Raw genomic sequence first — 23,927 nt, forward strand, 5'->3', positions numbered from 1 at the left:
TATCGGTGACACTGCAGATCATCAATAATCGGGTGTATATCTGCATTCTTGGTGATACTGCAGATCACCAATAATCAGATTCTCTCTGCGTGCTGACACCAATCGTTACAGTTACACTATCTGCATCTTAAAGAAACATTCTTACCACAGAATGTGGAGGAGCTTAGCACAGTCCTGTTTATTCTCTGCACAGTGATTTAATTCTGCTATTGTAAGTATTTGAAGAGAATGTCCGAGGTGGATTAAAAAAAATCTACTTACCTGGTGCTTCCTCCTGCCTTGGCAGCAGTCCTGTGCCCCCGCCACAGCTCTGATTCCCACCGGTGGCTCCTGGTCCCCTCCGGTGCAAGATGCTGACTTCGCCAGGTCGGCATCTATTGCTCATGTGTGAGAGTGGTTTGCGGTGGCGCTGACTTCATTTGGAGTGTACTGCGCAGTACACTTCAAATGATGTCAGTGCCACTGCGAGTGGTTCTCACGCAGGCGCAGTAGATGCCGACATCTTTTAGTGGAGAAGACCCCGGGCCACCAGCGGGAAGCAGAGCTGTGGCAAGGGCACAGGACGGATGCCAGGGCTGGAGGAAGCCCTGGGAAAGTAGTTTTTTTTTTACCACCTCGTACATTGCCTTTAAAGCGTACATGTCAAATCTGGCCCTCAAAGCCTTGAAATTTGGCCCTCAGATGGTTTCCATACTTTGCATTATGTTTGGCCCACTCTACACCACCAGAGAAGCTACACTGAAGCTTAAGCCCTAGATCACCAGGAAAGCCATATGGGGTAGGATGGGAGAAGGCACTAGATACCAGAGAACTGTATAGAGGAGGCAGGGGGGGGGGGGTCACTAGACACCATGGAACTGTAAAGAGAAGGGGTGGGGGGTGGGGAAGACCATTAAACACCAGAAAACTGTATAGGGGAGGGGGGACCACTAAATATCAGGGAACTGTATGGGGATGGAGGACCACTAGACACCAGGGAACTGTATTCACAGAGCACACAAGGGTTGTATCTGGCCCGAGGCCCATAGTTTGAACAGCACTGTTATAGGGGATGGAGGGGGTCTATTACACACCAGGGAACTTTATAAGGAAGAGAGGTTGGCCCACGACTTGGTCCAAGTGTTCAATGTCGGCCCACTTTGTATTTGAGTCTGACACCCCTGCTTTAAAGAGAGAGGTTAAGCTTTCCTACCTACCTAGCACCTCCAAAATATCCCCGACCACAGCACTGGTTGTGTGCTTCTATGCAGATGCGTCTGCGCTTCTCTTTCAATCGCAATCCTGTGGCCAGAAGTGTTCTGCACTTTCTACAGTTTAAGCCTTTGTAAATTATGCAAGTGCACCCAGCCACGGGTGGGTGATTGAGAGAGGTGCATGGATGCACATACACAGAAGCTCACCACCATAGCTAGGGACTAACGGAGCACTGGAGGGCAGCAGACTTACAGCGAGGGACCAGATAGACTATCAATGGGCTGGAAGAAGCCCCATGTAGGTAAAGCATAATGTTTCTCTTTCAGCTCAGGTGTCTATGTTCTTACCAGCTTAGTGTTTGCTGGGTGGAGAAGATGAAACAGGACATTTCTGTATCTCCCAATCAGCTAGGAAATTCTGCTTAGTGTTTTTAACAATGATGACCTGAATGTCTCTGTATTCAGTCTGCTATGTGATTTGTTTAATGGAACCCTGCATAGTCATGGTTAATGGTTGCACCTTTCTATATCTCCTATCACACCCACCTATCCATTCTATTTCTGTGAATGGAAAGTTTGTGTGCAGTCTATTATAATCTACAGCTGAATACACTTGTACGATGACTCGATCCTTTAGGTCAGAGTTCCCCAACCCTGTCCTCAAGGCCCACCAACAGTACATGTTTTGCAGGAAACCACACACAATCAAAGGTGGAGTAATTAGTGTTGCCCGAGAGCTGATTAACTACCTCTGTGGATTTATACAAAACATGCAGTGTTGGTGGGCCTTGAGGATAGGAGGATAGGGTTGGGGAACACTGCTTTAGGTGACAGTTTGGGCCTGCGACTGTATAGACAGATGCCTTGATAGACTGCAGGCTAGTGATGCATTCTATTGTTACAGAGGGGGGAGGAGGGCTGATGAAGCGGCACACGACGGAGCAGGTGGAGAGAGAACAATGCCCTCAGCCAGCACTTGACTGCCAATGCATGGAGGGGAGTCGGGTCACTGTACACATTCTAGATTCTCCCCCACCAGCCTCCTTGGCAGAGTACCGTCGTATGCGTGTACAAACCTTAAGACACTCACAAAGCTGTTGACCCTTCAAATTACTAAAACTGAGCTTCACTTCTCTAAATCAAATTACTCCCAAACAATTCAGACCTGTGGAGTCGGTACAAAAATCATCCGATTCCGACTCCTCAGTTTATGAAACCACTGGCTCCGCCTACGACTCCAGGTACCCAAAATTGCTCAGACTCCGACTCCTTAGTCTAATTTTTAGAAAGTCTATGGATTTGGTTCAAAAATCATCTGACTCAGACTCCTACGGTGACCATACGTCCCGCTTTACCCGGGACAGGTCCCGGATTCGGGGTCCCCTGTCCCAGGCTGCATGAGGTCCCAGGAAACGTCCCACTTTTAGCCGTCCCGGCCTCGGGACTCTGGCCACCGTCCATTGCATGAACTGGTGGCGGCGTCTAATAGACGCTGCGCCAGTTCATTGCCCTCAGCCCCGCTCCAGCCTCCATAGTCTTCTCGCAGGCAGAGCAGGGCTACGGGAAGATGGCGTCCGAAGCCCTGTACTGGAGACTATTTGTGTCTCCAGTACAGGGCGTTTCGGGCGCCATCTTCCCGTAGCCCTGCTCTGCCTGTCAGCGCGGGAGACTGCAGGAGGATCGTCCGGGGAGCTGTGCGCCAGAGGCCGGCCGGGTGATAAGACTTCAGTCAGGTGAGTAAATTTTTTTTTTGCTGAAATGTGGACCAAATTGCTTTTATTTTCTGCTGAAATGTTGCCCAAATTGCGTTTATTTGCTGCTAAAATGTGGCCCAAATTACGTGTATTTTCTGCTGAAATGTGGCCCAAATTGCGTTTGTTTTTTTGCTGAAATGTGGGCCAAATTGCGTTTGTTTTTTGCTGAAATGAGGCCCAAATTGCTTTTGTTTTCTGCTGAAATGTTGCCCAAATTGTGTTTATTTTCTGCTGAAATGTTGCCCACATTGCGTTTATTTTCTGCTGAAATGTTGCCCACATTGCGTTTATTTTCTGGTGTCTGGGGTAACTGTTGCTACATTTATTATTTAATGGTCATACTTGGCTATATTTGCTGCTGTGGGGTTACGGTTATGCTCTGCCCATACAATGTCATGGCCACGCCCATTTTTCGGAGTAGGACTTAAAACACCCAGAGTTACAGACTACCCAGCAAGCTCATGGTCAACCAGAACTCATTGGAGTGTGTAAAGGGCTACAATGAACCAAAAAAAAAACCTCTTACTAAAATGCAATGAAAAACAAAAGTTTGCTTTCTCAAAACAGGAAGTATTTGCAATAATTCAGGTTGGCATTGGCTCCCAGATTTCTCCCAGTGCATCACTGGTATGTTTAGCTCACAGGGACAACAATGGCTGATTTGCATATTTCAGCAGTGATGCACTGCTTTGGAATGATCGGCAGCAAAGGAGCAAATGCAACAACTTGAGACATGACGTGCTGCAGCTCAATACAATAACACACTGGCTGACTGCGAGTCTGTAACAAACAAACTGCTCACCCTCAGCCAGTCGGCTGACCTCCATTCCTCCTCAGTCAGGACAGCAGTGCCACCACCTCCCTTCTGCTGTGCAAGTCAAATGAAACACTGCTGCTCACCTGCCTTCCCCCTCCTCACTCACTGTCAGACTCCTCACACAGCACAACAAGCTGCTTTCTCCAATGTTGACCTCTTCCGCTGCTATAGTTCGTCCATAAGAACAAGGCTAGAAGGAATACTACCAGTCACCAACGTGGTGCTGGCAGAATCTAACTATCAAGATCAGAAGGACTTCACTGACCCCCGCAGGTCAGCAAACGTCCAGCAGACATGACAATACAGAGCAAGGCATTATACATTTACAATAACAACTTTCACAGCATAGACCCAACGACAACTAAGAGAGCTGAACGATATGTCGGGCGGGGTCTGAAATGGGAGGCAGACTTTTATGTTGGCATCAGCAAATGGATGCAGGTATGCAAATTCCCACACAGATGGATGGTAATCATTCAATCCTGAGCTGGTTTGATTACCATTTGCTAGCTGAAAGACTAATATAACAAATGCATGCAGTACAATGCAACAACATGCATGCAGGAAATCCAGGGCTATCTGGCTGGAGTTCAACTGCAGCAAACCATAGGAGGAATCCTGACAGCATCCTGAACCGCTCTGAACTGCAGAGTGATTGCAAATGACAATAAGACTCACTGCGAATGCGCAACCAAATGCAAGCAGAAAAGTCAGAACTGCCCAGTTGCAGCTCCACTGCAAGCGACAGAACATGCTACAGGAGAGATCCTGACAACTGATTTCTATCCTAATTATTGGACATATTTGTCTCCTTTAAATTTCAACCCTCTCTGGGTTTCCTTCAGTGGCGTAGCAAAGGAGCTTGGGGCCCCAGTGCGAGTTTTGCATGGGGCCCCAACCCCTGTATTGATGTGGAGCCCCAAAACCTACCAAGGACAACTGCATTGTCCAGGAGGTGTAATCAGACAATGGAAACAGTTAGTTAAGGATTACTGCTATTCAATGCACATCTAGAGGTGTTCATTACCAGCATACTGTAGCATCAATGAAGAGATTATAAAATGGATGAAGGAAAGCCTCAAGTGGGCCCCTCTAGTCCAGGGGCCCCGGTGCCATCGCAACCTCTGCATCCACTATGGCTACGCCACTGGTTTCTTGCTATTCTATTTTACACTATTGTACAAATGTGAATTAGAATGTGCTGTTGCTACACTTTTGCATAGGTATTAAGTACATTTTAGTTACCCATTGCAATTTTCTTTTTTTGCATTAAATCTAAATATAATAATGTCGAAAAGCAGCAGCTGAGTTTGGTTTTGTATTACTCCTGTCTGCAGTTGCCTGCTCCTCATAAACACATGTACTAGTGTATTTTTCCAAACAGGTGATCAGTAAATCAGGATACTTTTTTGTTAACTGACCACTAGGTGTCCGCAGAGGGAGAAAGGCATGACAGGGGCACCAGCTGCAAACTAGTGACAGCCAGTCACACCCCTTAATGTAGAATCTCCCTGTGCAGCTAGATTTTCTCACAGCAAGAAGGAGCGTCACAAGGTAAGCACTCAGCTGATATTGTGATTTCCAAATTTTAAACTCTGACAGCATTTAAAACTATTTAACCTTGAAGTCTTTGCAGTAGCACCACCACATTCCCTAAAGTCAAGCCAAAATAATAATAATCTGGCTTGCAGTTCACTTTTGATGCCTATCAGTCCATGTGCTTTCTTATATCTGAGTTCATTCAGGCAGTTGACTGAAAATGACATAGTAGGTGTCCGCCGTTTAAAACGTAAACTTAACTTAGAAACTTTGGTGACGTTTTAGGGCATTTTAAAAGACTATATATAACTTCCTTGAAACTGTCGGTCTTGCTGCTAGGATGGTAACTCAATAGCTGGGTGGACAGAGCCAGGAATAACCTTGCACAGGGTACACACAGAGTTCAGTACCATATTGGTGTGATCAGGGGTGAGTGCATACACGTGTTGGAATTATTTAAGTGTGAGTATGTGCTAATGCTTAATGAGTATGGCATGTGCTAACTTATTTCTGTATGCAGTTTCTAAAACTCATTATATTTCTATTAAAAGTTGAATGTCTTGGAATCAGAAGCTTGCAATCTAAGCAAAAATACTTTGATCTTTCGAGCCTGGTGCATGCATGAAATTTGCCATCTGAAATTGTCTGTAAAGACTGTTTGGGGTGACGGTTGTGTAACAATAGCTGTATAGACACTCTGCTCTTCTCCTCGCCAAGCAATGTGTCCTGCTCAGCGGAGATGGGGGGGGGGGGGGGGGGGAGGGAGTTAGATGCAAAAATGGTACCATGCTGCAAAACTCTATTTGAAGTTCCCACAGAACAAAAGAGGCATCTGGGAAGGTGATATGTCCTGGCAGGTCAGGGAAGATGAGTCCAGCGCGCAACACTTAATATTTCACACTGTACACTTAATACTTCAGGAGTAGGAAAAGCCTGGACTTGGGGAAGCTTATGGTAAAAGGAATGGCTGAACATGAAAGAGGGGTAGATGCAAATGGAAAAGGGAAGCTGCGCATGGAGTGCAACATATGGAGGAGAGGAGCTTCTGCCCAAAGGATCTGTACATGAAAGTGAGGGGCTGACGTACTTGGATGTTACACACAGAAGATGCAGTTTTACGAGGAATAAGAGTGAAGCAGCTGCAAACAACAGAAAGAGATTAAATTCAGCTTTGCTAGGTTAACAAGGTCAAGCGCATCAGAACTTCCTTTGGTATTCAAACCCTTCAGCTCATTTGCATACATTGCAGGGAAATGGCAAACCCTATTTTAGCTTGCTTAAATGTAAGCATGTAAAACATGCATATTTTAAAATGCACTTATCCAGGTGGTTCCTCACCTAACAGAGACTGAGATATGAGTGGCCAAGTTTGCTGTAAGTCCAGCAGAGGACTAGGCCAGGAGTGGAAAATAAGCAACAAGCTCCTACACTGTGTAGTTAATTGTCATGCACCAAAAGGTTTCTAGGCAGTTCAGACTTCACTGGGCGCAGACTCCAGATAAAGAACTGCAACTTTAGCTTCAGTGGACATTCATAGGGCTTGATTCACAAAGCGGTGCTAACCTACTAAGCACGTCTAAAGTCTTTAGACGTGCTAACCAGGGTGCTAAGTAGGTTAGCACCAGATTTCTCAATCAGATCGCGCACAAAGTTTTGTGCAGTGCGCGCGTAAAGTTTTACGCGCATAAATTTTTACGCGCGAAAAGCTTGTTTAGACGTGCTAAGGGGGTTTACACAGGCGTGCTAACAGTTAGCACCGCTTTGTGAATCAAGCCCATAGCTGGCAGCAAACTGAAATAGATACTTTTTAATTACATAATACATAAAAGTCTTGTGCAGCACTGCTATAGAGTATGTTTGTAGTCATTTTCAGTTAAAGTGGCATTTCACTTTAAAGAGAAACTCCGACCAAGAATTGAACTTTATTGCAATCAGTAGCTGATACCCCCTTTTACATGAGAAATCTATTCCTTTTTACAAACAGACCATCAGTGGGCGCTGTATGGCTAATATTGTGGTGAAACCCCTCCCACAATGAAATTCTGAGTACGTACTCCTGGCAGTTTCCTGTCTGTGAACCCTTTTGCATTGTGGGAAATAGCTGTTTACAGCTGTTTCCAACTGCCAAAACAGCAAGCAGCAGCTACATCACAACACAACATTTGAAAACGAGAAAGAGGGACACACCAGGAGGGACAAAGTGAGTCAAAACTCACAGGCTTAATGAGTTGTGGCAAAAGGTAGATGTGGCTAAAAAGATGAAATTTAAAAGATGTATAGATAATAGATGAAATATACTCGGCATATACAGCAATATTTACAGAAGTAGAAATGTAATATATTGCCCAGCCGATATCTGTATTTGCAATTCCATATCTCTGTAGCAGAGCATTGCTGCAGACAGAATGTTTTTATGGACTGTAAAAACCGTAAAAAGCTTCTTAAAGAGCACACAGACAGGGGCAATAAATCATTCCCCAATCAATTGCTTGGTCAGTAATCAACACTTAGTGGTGTTTCTCTCCATCCTGCATGCTCCCTCTCCTCTTAGCTCAGCTTGCAGAGACATCAGACTCAGGCTGGGGCTGGAATGGCTGTGAACTGCCCACACAGGAGCAGCTTTTTAGCAAGGAAGAATTGACACGTGCCTGCCAGGTACATCTGTAGTTAACTTTTCTTCCATGATAGCACCATCATTTGGACTATCTGCGCTTTTCAATAAAAATCTGAACGTGTTGGAAAAATCTTTATATTCTATCTATCAGAATAATCAAACAAAATTACCTAATCGAAAAAAAAAGAACAAATTGTACCATGTATGGGCACCATGAGACTAGGTTGTGAGGCTGATCTTATGGTATCACATATCACTGTCTTTGTCAAAGGACTAACTGGAAAGAATAGATCTTGTGGCAGGTGAGACATTTGGAATACACTTTATTTCATATCAATATGAAATATGCTGCAAAGAGTTTTGCTTCAGTTTAGTAGAGTATAAGAATTAGATCTTTTTATTTTTCAGTTTTCTTTTTAACTCTCCATCAGACACAACATAATGGATGTATGTCCCTGCACCCAGGACTGTGTTTTGTAATGATCCCTGTGAGACATGGCTTCAAATCCCCCTGCACGCTTTTTGTACTCTTACAGCTTTAAGGGTCTTGCTGAAAGGATTATTTTTAACTGGGCCCCACCAGGCTTGGCTGATGAACAGGTGGCTGTTTATATATAATGTATGGAGATATTTTTATCAGCACCATCTCTAAAGCAGAAAAAAAAATAGTTTAGAAAAGAAAGAGAAAATGTTTGCGAGTAGCAATTAAGCTTTAAAATAAGTCCTTTTTATATAGATTTTGTTTACCTTTCAGAGTTTATTTGTTTAAGTATTGGGCATTATTGTGATCAGATTCTTATATATTTATATAATGCGGACATCTGTCAAATCTAGAACACTCTTGCTTCACTGCTGTGTAGAAAATAAATGTCCATAGCATCCATATTGGAGAGGGTACTTTACTTTCTGTGTAATCAATGGGCAGGAAATTAGGATGAATGCAAATACTGGAAACATAGGAAAGTACGCCTAAACCAAAGTAAACATAATTTTTGGGTAGTTTTCCATTTTTATCCATTTCACTGCTACGCTTGGCCACCACAACATGGACTACACCTTAACCGCTTCCAGACCTTAATGACTTAAAGGAGTCATCAGGGAAAATAATGTAAAATGAGTGGTACTTAACGGGGGCTTCCTCCAGCTCCAAGCTCCCAGGACGTCCCTCGCCACAGCTCTGCCCACAGCTGTTCGCCGCAGGTCCGTCCCGGTCCCAGGCGAGTACTACTGCGCCTGCGCCGTCCGCTCCGGCCCACGTGGCGGTGATAGATAGCGCCGCTCGCGCGGGCGCAGTACAGAGCGACCTGATAGGCGCTCAGACGTCATCGCCTGGGACCGGGACGGACCTGCGGCGAACGGCTGCGGGCAGAACTGCGGCGAGGGACTTCCTGGGAGCTTGGAGCTGGAGGAAGCCCCCGGTAAGTACCACTCATTTTATATTATTTTCCCTGATGACTCCTTTAAATCTACGCCCTGTTTGTGGCTGCTTATTCCTGCCAGGTCATAAATTTCAATCAGCCCCACTATGTGGTCTCATTGCTCTTGCTGTTCGCACCACTGTTTGCATGGCTGCACCCGCTCGCTCTGCTGTCACACTGACATCAAAACTTTCATATCTTGGTTAGGAGCCAATGACCCGTGATTGCTGTGAGCCAAACATAGCAATCACAATAACAAAAAAGGGAAAGTATGGCTCTGGTCTTAAAGTGAACCTCCAGACTAAAAATCTACTCGGCAGCACTGAAAAGGTTTGGTGTTTCTTTAACAGGTTCACAGCATCAGAACTTTGTTTTTCATACCCAAGCCTAATTTTTTGCTGCTAAGCTCCGCCCCATTAAAGAAAACTGCCTGGGCATTTTTCCCCTGATGCTGTGCAAAGCATGATGGGATTTCTGATGTTGTTGTTCTCGTTGCCTAGCAGCTGGGAGGGGTGATCAGGACACAGGACAGTTGGACTTGTGTCTCATGCTCCCTGTCACCTCCTTTCAACCAAAAAGATGGCTGCCCTCATGAAATCACCTTTGCCTGTTCTTTTAAAACAGGGTGAGTAATAGATTATATTACCTACAGTATCTATTTTAATTAACATAACTAATGTAACTTAATGACAGTATGTTTGTTTAGGCCGAAGCTCCTCTTTAAAGAGGCCAGAACTGTCAGGTCTGAAGGTGGTTACATAGTTACATAGTTATTTTGGTTGAAAAAAGACATACGTCCATCGAGTTCAACCAGTATAAAGTACAACTCCAGCCTGCTCCCTCACATATCCCTGTTGATCCAGAGGAAGGCGAAAAAACCCTTACAAAGCATGGTCCAATTAGCCCCTAAAGGGAAAAATTCCTTCCCGACTCCAGATGGCAATCAGATAAAATCCCTGGATCAACATTATTAGGCATTACCTAGTAATTGTAGCCATGGATGTCTTTTAACGCAAGGAAAGCATCTAAGCCCCCTTTAAATGCAGGTATAGAGTTTGCCATAACGACTTCCTGTAGCAATGCATTCCACATTTTAATCACTCTTACTGTAAAGAACCCTTTCCTAAATAAATGGCTAAAACGTTTTTCCTCCATGCGCAGATCATGTCCTCTAGCCTTTAGAGAAGGCCTAGGGACAAAAAGCTCATCCGCCAAGCTATTATATTGCCCTCTGATGTATTTATACATGTTAATTAGATCCCCTCTAAGGCGTCTTTTCTCTAGACTAAATAAACCCAGTTTATCTAACCTTTCTTGATAAGTGAGACCTTCCATCCCACGTATCAATTTTGTTGCTCGTCTCTGCACCTGCTCTAAAACTGCAATATCTTTTTTGTAATGTGGTGCCCAGAACTGAATTCCATATTCCAGATGTGGCCTTACTAGAGAGTTAAACAGGGGCAATATTATGCTAGCATCTCAAGTTTTTATTTCCCTTTTAATGCATCCCAAAATTTTGTTAGCTTTAGCTGCAGCGGCTTGGCATTGAGTACGATTATTTAACTTGTTGTCAATGAGTACTTCTAAGTCCTTCTCCAAGTTTGATGTCCCCAACTGTATCCCATTTATTTTGTATGGTGCTAGACCATTAGTACGTCCAAAATGCATGACTTAATGGTTAATGACTGGTTAATAAATACATAGCGAGCTGCAAGTAAGCAGGCTAACCATCATTTTTATTGAGATCCTTTCTGGGGAGTGTTTTTGAAAAGAATAAAGGAAAACTGCCAACTAATCAAGAGGTTGATTAGTTCAAAATCTGTTGTTGTCAGTTTAATAAAACCTACTGTAAGTTACAGTAACATAAGAAAAAAGAAATGTACACTGCATTTTACTCTGGGGAAAATGTACATCTTGTATGGATGTGTACACATTTAACATTTTACAATTTGAGGTGAAAGTGGCCCTTTAAATATAGACTATTTTTAATTTAAGGAAATGAAAAACTGTATGTATAAAAAGACCTGTAATTTCCCTTTACGTATTAAGATTAAAATGGAAAGCAAAAGTGTAAAGACATTATACAATGGTGTCTTATAATCAGGGTCGGACTGGGACACCAAGAGCCCACCCAAGGAGTTTGAGCCTGGGGCCCACACGCCCACGATTTGGAGCTCACATACCCATGTATTTTGTAAGTTTCGCATAGATGCCAGTGCTATATAAATACCTAAGTTGATAGGACTTTAGACTATAACTATGGTAGGGAATAGATTGTGAGCTCTTCTGAGACATGACTAAGCAGAGACTATGCAGAGGCTGCTCCAGAAATGTTTTTTGTGAGGGCGGAAGGGAGGCTATGCAGGTGCTGGATTCACTGGCTGGTGAGCTGGTTATATGTGGCGAGGGCAATGAGCCACAGCAAAAAAGGGGTGTTGCCATGCACTGGAACATGGGTGTAGTCACATGTCTCTAAATAAAAATATTAAGTAGTCACACAAGAGTCACACAGGAGTATTGTTGCCCCCCGTATAGGTAATAGGAAAAGGTGCCCCCAGTATAGCTAGCCAAGTATAGCTAGCCAAGTATAGTTCCCCCCAGTATAGATAGCTAGGTTAAGGTTCCCCTAGTATAGATAGCTAGGTAAAGGTGCATTCAAGATAGGTAGCTAGGTATAGGTGCCTTCAGTATAGATAACTAGGTATAGTTTCCTTCAGTATAGATAGCTTGGTATAGGTGTCTTAAGTATAGATAGCTAAGTACAGGTGCCTTCAGAATAGGTAGCTAGGTATAGGAGCCTTCAGTATAGGTAGGTAGGTATAGGTGCCTTCAGTATAGGTAGGTTGGTATTGGTAGCTAGGTATAGGAGCCTTTAGTACAGGTAGGTAGGTATAGGGGCCTTCAGTATAGGTAGGTAGGTATAGGGGCCTTCAGTATAGGTAGGTAAGTATAGGGGCCTTCAGTATAGGTAGCTAGGTATAGGTGCAGCCGACCATCAGTATAGGTAAGTGGAGGCCTGGCCTTCAGTTACCTCATCCGCCCACCCCTCCCTACCCCCCGTCCTCCACTTGTCCCCTCCCCCCTCGCACATGTACAAGCAGCGGCTTACCTAGTGCCTCAATTCCAGCGTAGAGTGCACAGACATACAGACCTCTCTCTCCCTCCTCACTGTTTCCCCAATGCTCAGTTTCTGCTAATAACGATCAGCATCATCAGCAGAAGCCGGTCACTAGGGGAACAGTCAGGAGAGAGGTCTACGGCTGTGTGCTTCATGCTGGAATCGAGGCACTAGGTAAGCCTCTGCTTGTACATATGCAGGGGGACGAGCGAAGGACAGGGGGGAGGGAGGGGTGGGTGGGTGGGGTCGCCACGATCTGAGGTCTGAGGCAGCGGAGAGGGGGCCCTTAAGAGTGCTGCGCCGGTGCCATGGCAACTGGCACCGGTGCCATTTTTAAACTACAAGAAGGCCCACTAAGTTTTTGCCCTGCTCCCCGGCGGGCCACTACTAGCCTGCTTATACTGAATGCATGACTAGCTTCTATCATTTCTTTGCTCTGAAATTGCTTGTTTTATATCTGCCTGTTAAGAGAAACCAGTCTTGTTGCTACATATTTACATAGTTATTTGGGTTAAAAAAAGACATACCTCCATCGAGTTCAACCAGAAAATAAAGTACAACACCAGCCTGCACCCTCACATACCCCTGTTGATCCAGAGGAAGGCGAAGAGCCCTTACAAGGCATGGTCCAATTATCCCCAAAAGGGAAAAAAAATCCTTCCTAGATGGCGATCAGATAAAACCCCTGAATCAACACCACCGGTAATGACTTAGTAATTGTAGCCATGGATGTCTTTCGAAACAAGTAAAGCATCTAAGCCCCCCTTAAATGCAGATATTGAATTTTCCATAACTACTTCATGTGGCAATACATTCCACACAGGGGTGTAGCAATAGGGGGTGCAGAGGTAGCCACCGCACTACAGTATTAGCTCTCTGTTTGTCCTGTGCTCATAATAATCACTTCTATAGATACTTTGAATAGTGGTAATTATTAACAAACTGTTCCCCATCCTCTTTTTGCACCTCTGACACTGTAGTTGCCATTGGCAGGTTTTGGTGCGCCGTATCAATTGCTATGTATAGAGCGCTTGGGGGGCCCCATTGTAAAACTTGCATCAGGGCCCATAGCTCCTTAGCTATGCCACTCATTTCACATTTTAATCACTCTTACTGTAAAGAACCCATTCCTAAATAAATGGCTAAAACTTGTCCTCTGCAATAGCTTAGTGACAAAAAGCTCATCTTCAAAGCCTTTTTATTGCCCTCTGATGTATTTATACATGTTAATTAGATCTCCTCCTTTTTCCTCTAGACTAAATAAGCCCAGTTTATCTAACTTTTTCTGGTAAGTGAGTCCTTCCACATCCCTGTAATCAATTTTGTTCCTCGTCTCTGCACCTGCTCTAAAACAGCAATATCTTTCCTGTTATGCCGTGCACAGAACTAAATTCCATATTCTAGATGGGGCCTTACTAGATAGTTAAAGAGGGGCAATATTATGCTAGCATCCCAAGTTTTTATTTCCCTTTTAATGCATCCCAAAACTTGATTTGCTTTAGCTGCAGCGACTTGGCATTGAATACGATTATTTAACTTGTTGTTAATGAGTCATCCTAAGTCCTTCTCCAAGTTTGATGTCCCCATCTGTATCCTGTTTATTTTGTATTTTGCTAGACCATTGGTTCGACCAAAAATGCATGACTTTACATTTTTCAACATTCTCATCTCATCTGCCATTTATGTGCCCATATATAGTTGTAGAGCTGTAAATTGTGCCCACTCATGGTACAATCTTTAGTGAAGGTTTGTATTACCGAAAAGATTATTCAGATCGTATTGTATGAAAACTGAAGCTGGTAGTCCCAATTGATACTAAAATATTGCATTATCGATTGTTTCCTTATAGCAACAGTCAAACGGTGTGGAAGCTGTTTTTCATAGATATGATCATTACTGGTTTGGAAAAATTCACAAGATGAATTCTTTAATGCTGTGTATCGATTAAATATGATATTTTCTTTTTATCTAAATTATTATTATTATTGATTTATAAAGCGCCAACGTATTCGCAGCTGCCAAGCTGGGGGAGGGCTGAGGCGACATAAGTGGGGGTGGCCACAGCTTTAAAAGCCGTTAGCAAATAAACACCATGGTGGTTTTTCGGATGGTGTAGTTTCAGACCTCTAATTATTTACAGGCCAGCAGGTGAGTTATTGCCACTGACCCCCAACGATCCTGGCAGCAATAACAGAGAGCAATACACTACAACAGTGATAGGCAAACTTGGCTCCCCAGCTGTTAAGGAACTACAAGTCCCACAATGCATTTGCCTTTATGAATCATGACTGTGGCTGTCAGACCCCTGCAATGCATTGTGGGACTTGTAGTTCCTTAACAGCTGGAGAGTCAAGTTTGCCTATCACTGCACTACAGACTCTCTGTGTTTTATTCTTGGTACTCTTTAATGGGCACCTTTACTCCTCACTAAGCCTCTTAGCCTCTTACCAACTGTCAGCATCTCTTGTCCTGTGATATTGGTGACAGGATTTGTATATAGATATAGTAAGTGTTTCTGGTGCTGAAACCAGGAAACTGTATACACTATCCTAAATAATATATTGCATTTTACTATATGTCAGGACAGTGCCTCTTTACGATGTGCCAGGTTCTGTCTCAAATACATTCAAATGCAGAATATCCAGCTGAGAACTACAGAACTTCTCTTACTGCATATATAACGTAAGAAAGTAAGTAGTCCCACTTTTCCCATCATTATCAACCACCTTTTTTTTATAGCATACTTCGTTTTTGTGAAACCTTTCTACCAACCTATCCATTTGTGGATTATCAAATGTGACACCTTGAACTCTTTATGCAACTCCTTTGTTATATGGGACAAACAGTTAGGTCCATAAATATTTGGATAGAGACAACTTTTCTAATTTTGGTTCTGTACCTTACCACAATGAATTTTAAATGAAACAACACTGTTTCTGTTCAAGTGCAGACTTTCAGCTTTAGTTCAGTGGGGTGAACAAACAATTGCATAAAAATGTGAGGCAACTAAAGCATTTTTTAACACAATCCCTTCATTTCAGCAGCTCAAAATTAATTGGACAATTAACAACTCAAAGACTATTTCATGGGCAGGTGTGGGCAAATCCATCATTATGTCTTTATAAATTAAGCAGATAAAAGGCCTGGAGTTGATTTGAGGTTTGGTGCTTGCATGTGGAAGACTTTACTGTAAACAGACAACATGTGGTCAAAGTATCTCAACATGCATGTTAAAGAAGCCATCCTAAAGCTGTGAAAACAAATTGCCACTATATTACGAATGGCAAAATCTACAGTTTGGTTCATCCTGAGAAAGAAAGAAAGCACTGGTGAACTGGTGAGCGTATATAGTTTCTCTAACTCTGAAATGAAGATTTTTATAAGAGCTAAATGAAGAATTTGTCTAGTGGACATTTTATGCTAGTGTAGAGACTTTCCCACACGGCTGTCCCCAATACAGAGCTTCTGCTGATTGCAGCGCTGTACTGTGTAAAAGATGGCGATCACGCTGTCTAACAGTCTCCTGAGTGGCGATTGCCGCTCAGAGACTGAAGGCGGGGCGGAGCTCCGCCCCCGAGAAGGAGATGTGCGCGCAGCCTGCGTGCGATCTCCTTCAGTAGCCGGCTCCAGAACCTAGAGTGACCAGACGTCCCGGATTGCCCGGGACGCGTCCCGGATTCGGGGTCCGCTGTCCCAGGCAGCATGAGGTCCCGGGAAACGTCCCGCTTTCAGCAGCGGGACGTCCCGGCCTCGGGACTCTGGCCACTCTCTCCGCATGAACTGGCAGCGGCGTGCCAGTTCATTGCCTGCAGCCCCGCTCCAGCCTCCTCTTCCGGTGTCTGCTCCGACACCGGCAGGCGAGCAGGGCTACGGCAAGATGGCTGCCGAAGCCCTGTACTGGAGACTATGTGTCTCCAGTACAGGGCTTCGGGCGCCATCTTGCCGTAGCCCTGTCAGCGCAGGAGACCAAAGCAGGAGGAACAAGACGGTCCCGGGACGGAGCAGCGCGCCAGAGGAGACTTCTGCCAGGTGAGTAAATGCTTTCTTTTCCAGGTGAACTTTGCCCGCATTACGTTTCTTGCCTGGTGAAATGTTTGCCCGCAGTGCGTTTCTTGCCTGGTGAAATGTTTGCCCGCAGTGCGTTTCTTGCCTGGTGAAATGTTTGCCCGCAGTGCGTTTCTTGCCTGGTGAAATGTTTGCCCGCAGTGCGTTTCTTGCCTGGTGAAATGTTTGCCCGCATTACGTTTCTTGCCTGGTGAAATGTTTGCCCGCAGTGCGTTTCTTGCCTGGTGAAATGTTTGCCCGCAGTGCGTTTCCTTTCTGGTGAAATGTTTGCCCGCATTGCGTTTCTTGCCTGGTGAAATGTTTGCCCGCATTACGTTTCTTGCCTGGTGAAATGTTTGCCCGCAGTGCGTTTCTTGCCTGGTGAAATGTTTGCCCGCAGTGCGTTTCCTTTCTGGTGAAATGTTTGCCCGCATTGCGTTTCTTGCCTGGTGAAATGTTTGCCCGCATTACATTTCTTGCCTGGTGAAATGTTTGCCCGCAGTGCGTTTCTTGCCTGGTGAAATGTTTGCCCGCAGTGCGTTTCCTTTCTGGTGAAATGTTTGCCCGCATTGCGTTTCTTACCTGGTGAAATGTTTGCCCGCAGTGCGTTTCTTGCCTGGTGAAATGTTTGCCCGCAGTGCGTTTCTTGCCTGGTGAAATGTTTGCCCGCAGTGCGTTTCTTGCCTGGTGAAATGTTTGCCCGCATTACGTTTCTTGCCTGGTGAAATGTTTGCCCGCAGTGCGTTTCTTGCCTGGTGAAATGTTTGCCCGCAGTGCGTTTCCTTTCTGGTGAAATGTTTGCCCGCATTGCGTTTCTTGCCTGGTGAAATGTTTGCCCGCATTACATTTCTTGCCTGGTGAAATGTTTGCCCGCAGTGCGTTTCTTGCCTGGTGAAATGTTTGCCCGCAGTGCGTTTCCTTTCTGGTGAAATGTTTGCCCGCATTGCGTTTCTTACCTGGTGAAATGTTTGCCCGCAGTGCGTTTCTTGCCTGGTGAAATGTTTGCCCGCAGTGCGTTACTTGCCTGGTGAAATGTTTGCCCGCAGTGCGTTTCTTGCCTGGTGAAATGTTTGCCCGCAGTGCGTTTCTTGCCTGGTGAAATGTTTGCCCGCAGTGCGTTTCTTGCCTGGTGAAATGTTTGCCCGCATTGCGTTTCTTTTCTGGTGAAATGTTTGCCCGCATTGCGTTTATTTTGTACTGACATGTTGCCCGCATTGCGTTTATTTTGTACTGACATGCTTGCCCGCATTGCGTTTATTTTGTACTGACATGTTTGCCCGCATTGCATTTATTTTATACTGACATGTTGCCCGCATTGCGGTTATTTTGTGCTGACATGTTGCCTATTGCGTTTATTTTCTGGTGTCCGGGGTAACTGTTACTGCATTTATTATTTAATGGTCATAGATGGCTATGTTTGCTGCTTTGTGGTTACGGTATACTATTAGCATCACACAGTTTCTGCACACCCATGATGCAAAGTCTCGTTTGTCCACATCATGGCGTAAACACTGCTTTCTTATGCCTCACTGTTACATCATTACGTTAGCTCCGCCCATACAATGTCATGGCCACGCCCATTTTTCGCCGCTGCGCGCGCCGCAGCCCCCCCGCCCCCGGTCTTCGGCGCTGCGCGCTCCTCAGTCCTCCCCACTTTTCGCCGCGGCCCCCACGCCCCCCTCCCCGTCCCAGGTTGGACCCACAAAAATCTGGTCACTCTACAGAACCTGACGAAAATCGGAGTTAGGCGGTCCTGGGGCTGTCGCTGCGTTCGCGTTGGCGTGAGGCGGTCGTCAGGTAGTTAAAATAAGAATAATGGATGGCCTTTTCCACTGCTGCGTTCCGATTTAAAAAAAAAAAAAAAAAACCCAAACACATTTCTGTGCGCCTATGATGCGATTTGGGTTTTGCTTTTTTTTTTCAAAAATCAAGACAACACTTTTCAGCCAGAGTAAAAACACAAATACATACAAAACACACAGAAAACACGTCAAAATATCTAGGCGCATTGCAAAAATAGCATGCGTTTACATTTGCATTTTGTGCTTTGCAGTCGAAAAGGGTGGCTTCTAATCAGTTGCTGCTGGAACAGTGGCGGCTGATAACCAGTGACTGTTGCTAGCATAGTGGAGGCTGCTAATCAGTGGCTCTTACTGCTGCTTGCATAGAGGCAGTGTCGATTAGTTCTACTGGCACGGTGGTGGCTGCTGTTGACACAGTGGTGGCTTCTAATTGGTGGTTGCTTCAGGCACAGCAGTGGCTGTTACTATAGTGGGCCCCCTCCTCCTTCCCTCCTACCTTCTTTACTTACTAAACCAGAGAGGTTCTGTCTTCCTCCTCTTCTTCACCATGCTCAGGCATCACAGGCATAAATAGTCCAGGAAGCCGCTCTCTCACTTGAAGTCGCTGGTCTTTCCCTCCTCCGCTCTGTCGTAGTTCAACTTTGGGTGAGAGAGCAGAGGCTTCCTGGACACCAAGGCTCGCCAGCCTCATCATTACAACTACTGATGCACAGCGGCGCCGCAGCAACAGTCTAACTGCGGGCTGCATGCAATTAAAAACTAGGAAGAGCTTCAAGGGCACTTAGAAATGCTTGGTGGGCCGCAGATGGCTGGACACCCCTGATCTAGAGTAATCCATTATGCCCAGAATTTGCTGATAGAACTTGACAGACTTTAAGGGAGGGCTCAATAAGTTTAAAGCATTTCAAAGATTTGGGGACCACCAGCAGTTGTTACTTGGTCACATTTTTTCCCTATCTGATATAACAAGCCATCATTTACAGCCATGTGTGGGAAAAGTTAACCTGTCTTCTTTCTTCACAGGATTCCCATTAATCATTCTTATACTTTCATATGCTTTGAGCAGAGTAGGGTCCTTCAATCCGTGACAGTTAAAAATGGCGCACAGCGCCAGGGGAATTAAAAGGGAGTCACATAGACTTACATTATATAACGCTATTTAGCGTTATAAGTTTTAAAAAATGGCATAGGCAGTGTGCCTTACACTTATAACGCTAAATAGCGTTATAAGTGTTAAAAAATGCAGAGGGCGTCGGGGGGGGGGGGGGGGGGGTTGGGGGAGAGAGGCAGCGGGACGCTGGAGGGCATAGGCATCGGGGGAGGATGTGTGCAGAGGCATACGTTACCTTTTCCCGGGCCGGCGATCGCTCCTTCCCTCTGCTCATTCACTTCTTCCATTCGTTTGCTGTTGTCCTGCAGCCGGCCAATCACCATGTGGCTTCAGTCTCCGCATGGTGATTGGCCGGCTGCAGGACTACAGCAAACGAATGGAAGAAGTGAAGGAGCGGAGGGAAGGAGCGATCGCCAGCCCAGGACAAGGTAATGTATGCCTCTGCACTCATCCTCCCCCGATGCCTATGCCCTCCAGTGTCCCGCTGCCTCTCTCCCCCAACCCCCACTGCCTATACTAGCAGCCCCCTGCATGTTTTTCATGGCGCACCGCTCTGCAATCAATGTATCATAAAACTAAATTTACCATTTTATTGTATGTACATGAAACCGGTAAATAGCGTTTTATGATACATTTATTGGCAGAACGGTGCACCATTTTTCTCCCTGCACCATTTTCAGATGGACCCCCTTCAACTGGTCTTTACTAAAATTACAAAACACAGCCAAATTAGTATATTTCAAATGATACAAAAAACACAAACATAACACATGCTGTTAACTGATAAAAATATATAAATTGTCCCTTTATTCACTGCAACCAGTTAAAATATGTATATGTTACGGCCAGAACCCGAAGTCTAGAAGTGGCCGTGCCACTGCGGCAAATGCCCGGAATGAATAAATTCCTGGCAGCTCCGGAGTTCGTTCTTCTGTAAGGCTCTGGCTCCTCCCCCTGCCCACTTCCTGGTATTGACTTCTGTCAGCTGGGCAGGGCCGCCATCAGAAATTTTGGGGCCCCTTACACATCATCAGGCCTCTGCCCCCCCCCCCCTCCCTGGGCCCATCCACTGGTTGCTGTGCCCGCCCACTAACCACCCCAGTGTGAAGCTCTGACACTGAAGAAAGCAGCATGCACAGCGTGATGTGGCAAAAAGTGGGCGTGGTCATTACATGTTGTGGGTGGAGCCAAATACTAGCAAAAAACAGGTAGTCGCCGGTTAACAAATGAGATAGGGACTTGTAGGTCCATTCTTATCCTTTATCTGTTGTCTTTTGTCCCCCTCTTTTCTGCCTGTGCCTCTTTTGTTCCCCTCTGTCTCACCTCAGTTTGTGCCTCTATTGTGTCCCTCTGTGTAACCTCATGTTCCCATCTCATCTCTTTTCTCCCTGTGCCTCTTTTGTCTGCCTCTGTTCCCCTGTGCCTCTTTTATCCCCCTGTGTTACCTCTTGTCCCTTTCTGTCTCAGCTCATCCCCCTGCCCTAGCCATGTATAGGTGCCCCCAGTATAGGTATCCAGGCATAGGTGCCCCCACTATAGGTAGCCAGGTATAGGTTCCCCCAGTATAAGTAGCAAGCTATAGGTGGTGCCCCAGTATAGGTAGCCTGGTGTAGATGCCCTCAGTATAGGTATCCTGGTATAGCTGGTGCCCCAGTATAGGCCAGCAAGATACAGGTACCCCAGTATAGGTATTCAACTATAGGTGGTGCCCACATATAGGTAGCCTGGTATAGTTGCCCCCAGTATAGGTAGCCTGGTATGGGTGGTGCACCAGTATAGGTTAGCCAGGTACAGGTGCCCCCAGTATAGGTAGCAAGCTATAGGTGCCCCAGTATAAGTAGCCAAGTATAGGTGGTGCCCCAGTATAGGTAGCCAGGTACAGGTAGTGCCCTCAGTAAAGGTAGCCAAGTATAGATGGTGCCCCAGTATAGGTATCCAGGTGTAGGTGGTGCCCCAGTATATGTAGCTAGGTATAGGTGGTTCCAGCCCCAGTATAGGTAGCCAGGTAAGGGTGGTGGCCCAGTATAGGTAGCCTGTAGCCAGATATACATGGTGCCCCAGTATAGAAAGTCTGCTGTAGCAGGATCACTCATCTGCTCTCCACATTCAAGCGCTGATGTCACTTTTCTCTCAGTGCTGGAATGCGGTGTGCTGGTTATTGAGACACAGGCCTGCAGCCAGCACATGCGGCCCTTACAGCACTTTGGGGGGCCCAGGGCCCCCAGAAGCCCTGGGCCCCTCACTGCAGTGTTAGCTGTCCCTCCCTGATGACTGCCCTGCAGCCGGGTGGGGGGTACTCGCTATGCAGCCAGAGTCGTTCATCTCAGCAGGGAAGCAGAGCGGGAGGGCTGCAGACATTGCTTCTGCCAGCACCCGCTCTGCAGGAAGAACATCACAAATCCCTGCTTCCTTGCGATGAACGACTCTGGCTGCATAGTGTGCCCCCCCCACACCGGCTGACAGAAGTCAATAGGAGGTGGTCAGGGGGAGGAGCCAGAGCTTTAACAGAAGAACGGAGCTGCCAGGAATGTATTCATTCCGGGCATTGGCCACAGTGGCACGGCCACTTTTAGTTTTGACCGGTCAGAACTCGAAGTGGCCAGACTTTAGGTTCTGGCCGTAACATATATAAGTCTTGAGCCAGTATGTACCAATTCCATTAATTCACACATCCAGACCACGCAAGCATACTACCATCATAACACAGAAGGGCCCTTCTGAAAATCAATGATTTTTGTAGAAAAATGTCAGTTGGTCATAAAAGGCATAGCGTCTCAAGCAGTGATTTCATCAATCATTAATAGTATGGAAGCTAGTTCCTTATGGCAGAAAAACAATTTTCTTTCCAAATAATTCACTGATTGTTTTCTTCCCGCATAGGGCTTACAGATCTGATCCAGCGTTCATACATGTTTCATAAATGTAACTCACAGTTCAGACGTTTCAGTTTGATGCTGGCGATATAACTCTGTCGCTTCACAATTACTTGTCTTTGGCGACACTGCACATCACAGATTAACACACTTAAATTATGTATCCGGGTACTTGTGGTATCCACCGATCTGCGCGCTGCCTCCCACCGCTAGCGGTTCAGTGCTTGTGTACACTATCAACACATGTTAGTTCCAGAGCTCTGATCCACGCACTTCCGCTCAGCTGGATCCGGCAGGCGCTTGTGTTGGGTGACGTCAGGGACGGATCTAGGGGGGGGGGGCAGACGGGTCTCTTGCCCCAGGCGCAGTTTGTTGAATTCTTAAAAAGGCGGCAAAATTTGGATGGGGAACGGCAGTTTAGGCGCCAAAACCTGATCTTTAGGCACCAAAACCTGACCATTAGGCGCCAAAACTGGATGGGGAATAGCAATTTAGGCGCCAAAACCTGACCTTTAGGCGCCAAAACCTGACCTTGCCCCAGGCGCAACTTGGTCTACATCCTTCCCTAGGTGACGTCACCACTAAAGGTTTTGGAACTTTGCTTGCGGGCGGCTGTTGTGCACTTATACAGCCAACCAAGCCCAAACCTATAGAGATCATTGTAGATGAATTTTACTGTATATCTCAACGCGTTTCTACCGATATCATCATCGGCCTTCATCAGAAGGGTTTAGCATCAAAGAGTGTTCGTGTGGTTGTTCCGTTCATATAGCCTTCCTAAATGGTATCCACCCATATGCAATTTTTTTAGGTTCAATCAGTCTTAAAGTGATATCATGCTCTTATAACATATATCATCTACTTCTTCCTCTATCATAGTGATTGCAGTTGCTTTATTCATATCCATCCCTTCATGACCAATCAATGCCCTGGGGATTATAAGGCTTGCTATGATTGAATACACCACCGAAGTCACATTAGCAAGCACTTCAGTCCTACAATTCATTCACTGTATTTGCTTCAGCACAAGTTCCAGAAAGTTCTGTCCTATCCACAGCTTCAGAACCTTTCCTCAAAATCCTCACCAGCGCCATCTGTAGTAAAGTTCTACTTTTTAGACCTTTATTTCAAATAAGTTTCACTATCATCTGGAGACAGGTTTTCCTCAGATGAGGGCGGAATAATTCCAGACTTATTTATTCAACTCGTTTGCCAATATTGAATATGGAAAGGCTGTGGGATTCTGCAACCAAAACTATACTGATGAATTCATTGGTTTTACCCAAAATTTGCCTTAGACTCTAATAGGGGCTTTAGACTATGACAGGGGTAAGATTTGAAGCTCCTCAGAGGGACAGGAAGTGACATTACTATATACTATGTAAAGAGCTGCAGAAACTGAGCTAAACATGGGGTGAACATACCAATTCTAAGCAGATAATAATGAGGCTGAGATTTGAACCTGGGTCTCTAGCATTGCAAAGCAAATGTTCTAGCCATTATGCCACAGAGCCATTCTTCTGGGCACATTTTGCTAAGGCAGCAAAGCCCTATGCCTGGATGAAAAGGGGTAATAGGGTATGAGAGGGATGCTTAATTCTTTTTTCTTTTTTATTAGAGGAAACAAATCCACACTTTTTGCAT

At 45.4% G+C, this 23,927-nt stretch overlaps 1 protein-coding gene across 2 annotated transcripts in view; it reads left to right on the forward strand.

Moving 5' to 3' along the window:
• The first annotated feature begins 5,224 nt into the window (after nucleotides 1–5,224).
• Nucleotides 5,225–23,927, forward strand: part of TMOD4 (tropomodulin 4) — a 172,677-nt gene continuing 153,974 nt past the window's right edge. Inside the window, exon 1 of one of the 2 annotated variants that reach the window (XM_068253578.1) lies at nucleotides 5,225–5,318. The gene's annotated coding sequence lies outside the window, so the exon portion shown is untranslated. Of the gene's footprint in view, nucleotides 5,319–5,741; nucleotides 5,766–23,927 lie in introns of those variants that run through there. The other variant, XM_068253579.1, reaches the window with a different exon arrangement.

This window comes from Hyperolius riggenbachi, chromosome 9 (genome assembly GCF_040937935.1).
Source record: "Hyperolius riggenbachi isolate aHypRig1 chromosome 9, aHypRig1.pri, whole genome shotgun sequence".
Taxonomy (NCBI): Eukaryota; Metazoa; Chordata; class Amphibia; order Anura; family Hyperoliidae; genus Hyperolius; species Hyperolius riggenbachi.